The sequence below is a fragment of the Triticum urartu genome, chromosome 1, assembly GCF_003073215.2.
Source record: "Triticum urartu cultivar G1812 chromosome 1, Tu2.1, whole genome shotgun sequence".
Taxonomy (NCBI): Eukaryota; Viridiplantae; Streptophyta; class Magnoliopsida; order Poales; family Poaceae; genus Triticum; species Triticum urartu.
In genome coordinates, this window is record NC_053022.1 from 238,932,811 (window position 1) to 238,938,247 (window position 5,437).

Sequence of the window (5,437 nt, forward strand, 5' to 3'; positions counted from 1 at the left end):
TTGTATGTACGTGTACATGCTACGTGCATGCCTCTACTACGACACGTGCGCGCCTCTACTACGACACATGCGCGCCTCTACATCGACCAGTATGTACGTACACGTTTGCGACCAGAATGAAAACGCTATGTACGCTTCGACCAGGTGGGTCCCGACTGTCAGGCACTTCCTTGCCTGCGAAGATGTAGCTGGTGGGTCCCAGCAGTCAAGGGGGGTGAATCGTTTTGTTCTTTTTGCCCGGACGCACTTCCTTGCGTGCGAAGGTGTAGCTGCTGGGTCCCAGCAGTCAGGGGGGCGAATCGTTTTTTTGCCCGGACGCACTTTCTTGCGTGCGAAGGTGTAGCTGGTGGGTCCCAGCAGTCGGGGGGCAAATCATTTTTTTCGGACGCACTTCCTTGCGTGCGAAGATGTAGCTGGTGGGTCCCAGCATTCAGGGGGGCGAATCGTTTTTTTCCCGGACGCACTTCCTTGCGTGCGAAGATGTAGCTCGTGGGTCCCAGCAGTCAGGGGGCGAATCATTTTTTCCCCGAAATACGGTGGCCCGTCCGGAGGGTCCCCATTGTCAAGTGGAGGAATAATTATTTTGCGCGTAATAAGGAGGCACTTCCTTGCGGCTGCCATGGACCCAGGTGTTAGCCTCTCCACGTACAGTCCACGTCCGATGGAAGTTGTTCCTTGACCATGTTGACCATGCCGCACCGAGACCACCAGGGCGGTGGACGACGGCGAGGCCTTGGAAGGGACGACGCGGAGCCGGGGAAGACGCGGCAGTGGATGCACACGCGGAGAGGAGTACGAGGGTTCACTGGTTCGGCTGTGCTGCCATCACCGCAGAATAACAGGGGGTGTGGGTCAGTGGAGGGATGGCCTGGCCAGCGATGGGAGTAGTAGGGGGCGGTGAGGCCTCCGCGATAGCATAGCTGGCCACGGGAGGTAGGAGCAGGCGGCACGACCGGTGCTGCTTTGGGAGGCTGGAGCAAGAAGACCAGAGGTTGAAGAAGCACGACGGCCGTTGGATGGACATCATACGGTCACTGCAGCTAGAATCGTTTATATTGACTAAGTTGACAAAGCCCTTGGTACGTCAACTTAGTAGGCCCACAGGTCAGCTTCTGAAACAGTGCGCCCCACATGTCAGGGGGAGGAATCATTTTTTGGGCAGGTGAAGCTAGAATATCCGAGATTGAAGAAGAAGCACGACATCCGTTGGATGGACATCTAACGGCCACTGCTGCTAGAACCGTGTGTTGACTATAAGTTGACAAAGCCTTGCATACGCGTCAACTCTGTTTTTAGGGGACGCGTCAACTTAGTAAGGCCAGAAGTGTGTGGCAGAGAACTTATAGCCCATTTGAGATTTGTAAGAATGTGTAGCCCATTTTTGAATTCTAATGGAATTTACTATAGCCCATTTATAGTTTGTTAAAAGTACAACCCATTTCAACCAACCGTTCAAGACAGAATTCAATAAAATTTCCCACATTTTGATGGGATCCGAAACATTTTTATCCCGAAATTTCTAGTCAGATTAAATACAATTTCAATATAAATTTATATTACGTAAAAATCCAACGAAACATTGCGCTTGCAACAATTAATGAAATTAAAATTTTCAATATCCAAAAATAATATTTTATAAAGTAATCATGTGTTTGGTGCATTTTTTTTATAGTTACTGCCGAGTTTTTATAATTACATCCCATTTATTATTTCTTAAAGCCCATTTTCTTGTTAAGCCTAATGCATGCCTCCTAGTAAAGATTTGCAGGCCAGCGGGGCGGAGAATAACAACTTGACCTTGCCTGAGTATTCCTAAAAAAAGTATAGCTGGGCTAGCCATTTTCAGCTTGAAAAAAATTAATATTTGGGCTGGATATCTGGCCTGGGCTAGATGGGCCACAGCCCGCCCAGTTAATACCTGCAGTGATGTTTTCATTGTTGTTCAGAGGAGAAAAATTAATATCTCGGCTAAACATCAAAAAACTCTGCAGTGCTCACACATCAAAAACACAAATACTACTTGAGCTGCTTGGTCCCAGCTGTCGGCCGCTTCTTGTGCAATTCTCTCGTTTATTGACTACTACTACATAGGTTGACAATGGTGTGGGACCGTGATGTCAGGAAACCAGGAGGACGCAAAATAAATTATAGTTATATATATATAATAAGGAGGCACTTGCGTACGTGAGGCTATGGACCTGGTGGGTCCCCATTGTCATCCTCTCCAAGTAAAGTCATCTCCTCGCCCGCACGCGCTTTTCGCCCGAAACAGTCAGCGCCGCCCTCCCCACTTCGCGGTGCAGGCGATTGTTCCGCCTTCAAAGGACACAAGTGTCATCTGTCCGTCCATCTGCCGCCCACATTAATGATACGCGGTTGCCAAGACAGCTACTCCGGCGCCACACGTCCGTCCCTCCGCCCGCCCACCATTGCTATATAAACTGCTGCGCCGGCCATAGCCGCAGTCATCCGCATCCGTTCCCTTTCTCCTGTCCACACCACAACTGCCCACCATGGCTTCCTCGCGCTCCAACGCTCTTCGGGACGGGCGGACGACGGACCACAAGGTGATGGCAGCCATTTCTGCCGACCGGTAGGCAGCCAGAGGACGACGACGTCCCAATGGAGAACATGGTAGTCGACGATCCGGCGCCAACCCCCTCCTCCGCGCCATCCTTGCCGGTGCATTGCACCATGACCATCGGTGAGGCCCGTGCCCAATATATGAACAGGGTGAGGTAGATGCGTGAGGAGCAGTTCCGGGAGGCGCAGGTCGACGCCGCCTACAACCACCATCTCCTCGAGGAGCACCTGTAGGCGGAGGAGCATATCGCCGCAGAGCGGGCAAAGCAGGAGGCGCTACTCGACTCGTATCTCTCTGCCCGCAAGGGCCGCCTCGAGCGTTGGCGGTACCGCATGCAGGTGGCGGAGGCTGCGGCCGCCTACAAAGAGGCTAGCAAAGAGGGCGATGAAGCAGGCGAGGTGTTGTTCGGCGAGACCGAGGACGAGGCAGAGGACAATGCCATCTCCGACGACTCCCCGCTCCGCTGGCGTCGACGAGGCCCTGCTCCGCCGAGGCCCCGCGGCGCCAACAATGAGGCAGAGGACACCGCCGGCTCCGCCAAGGCCCTGCCCAGCCAACAACGAGGCAGAGGACACCGCCGGCTCCGCCGAGGCCCCGCCCCGCCAACAACGAGGCAGAGGACATCGGCGGCTCCACCGAGGCCCCGCCCCGCTGCCAACGAGACCGTGCCACACAGAAAATGAGGAAGAGTAGAACACGGTAGGTCGCCACTACTCGGGTCCAAGTAAGGCCACCGCTACTACCCTCCGGTTGAAGCCAAGCTAGGCGGGTTGACCATTGACGGCCGGTTAGCTTCTTGGCGGCGACGTGGAGTCGGAGAGCTGCGCTGGAGAAGAACGCTGCTTCTACTTAACTGCTAGTGTAGTTGGCTGACTGACACGTGGGCCCAATAGGCCACATGTCAGTTACGCAACTGCACCTGCAGTTAAGTCACTGAAGCTTCTGTTCGGCTCAGCGGGACACAGGTGGGTAGCTTCGGTTAATTAATTATACCTCCAGCGCACCCCTTTTTAGTTGAAGAATGTATGAAATGTAATGAAATCTGACATGTTTATATGAAATCCGACCGTGTATGAATGAATTTATTTCGATTAGTTCGAATTCCTGTATCACTGGCATTGGATGAACATGTAAAACAATACGTACTAGCATTATTCCCAGGGTGATCACCTCGTTTGCAGCAGTTTCACATGTACTCCCTCCGGTTCTTTCTAGTCTGCATACAAGTTTTGTCTGCAGTCAAAGTATCTCTACTTTGACCAATCTTATACAAAAAAGTATGCACTTTCACAATGTGCGAAGTAAAAAAGGAACAAAAGGAGTACAAAGAGTTTGAGCAGCTTTTTAGCGTTTCTGTACATTGCAATCAAACACACAGGCCTGGCAATTCATAGAGAACATTCAAAACAATCGATGATTATGCATCTCAACGACTCACATGTCATAGGCAATATTTACTTCACAACTAAAGAAAAAAGAAAAAAAATTGATAGACGCTGCTGACAGCAAAGGGCGTCCCATTCGAAAATATCAAACGCATGTCTTGCTAAAATCAATGAGCAAAATTTGACAAGGTTGTCCCATTCCAAAATATCAAATGCCTACGATTGTGGAATGGGCAAGGTTTGCCATCAGTTTGGACATTGACATGGCACCTCGTGCTAAATAAACCAGCTGTTCTTTTTGTGCAGTTCCACCAAAATCAACCAAATTTGCGCGTAGCTTGTATGATTTCGCCCTTATATGTTGCAACGCCTTGAACTTATCGGCACCTCCTTTCTTGTGATGGAAATGAATGATTCGATGTATACATGAACATTTTGTGCAGTTTCCATTGAAATCAAGCTGAGCACCCCTGTTTGCACAAATACAAAAAAGTGATTAGTATAAAGCAAACTGTACTATGAATTGACAGTTTCAACAGGCACATACATGGTCCATGTAGAGCACACTTTTAGAAAAAAGGAACTCACCAGAAAGAACCCTAGAACAACATTGTACTCGCGCATCACAGCAAAAAGATGGAGATTTGTCAGTCCTTCTGAGATGAAGTTAGTTTGGTCTTGTGGGGAGTAATGTAACCATCCTTGAACTGCTCCTTCTGATGAGAAGATAGACAGGGCTTCTTCATCCTGGCATAATCGGAACTAGTCACTTCACGTACTCCATATTCTTCTTCAGAGGAAGATGATCTTGTTGTGCAAAGACAAGAGGACTACTAAATGCTAGCATCCCTGTTTGCTCGAAAAAAGGAAAGGAAATATTTAAAACAACACAAATGAAGCACTTCTGAAGGACAATACCACTTTTTCATGACAGTATCTAAACAGTAGCACAACACCAATAGAGATGACAAAGCTCAATCATATGGATGAAATCAGTGGGCGAGTACCAACCTTTATCAGGAGGCTTATTGTGTAGAGCATACAGATGAATCACTTCTCCGGAACCATCTGTTGCTATCTACGGTGGTGGCCATGCTTACTATATACTCCTCGATTAGTTTAATGTTTCCAACATCTTCTTGTGCAGTTCCACTAAAATATATGGTATCTTCAAAGAAGATCCCTGTTTGCACAAGTTGAGATAATTACATATTACATTAAGAGTGGCCTCAAATGAGTGGCAAAACAATTGCTCGTTCCAGCCATAACAATAAATTAAGATGCAATACTATATCATTACTTGTGTCATCACAGTTCCAGTGCTTCATTACAGCACCGGGAGTTGATTTTTGTTTTTCTTCCGCTTGTTCTTCCCCTTCATCACTTGGTTCAATAACAGACAAGCTTCGCCTTCAATGTAAGATTTGGCATGTCAATTAGGAACACAAGTATAGTACTAAACTTAATT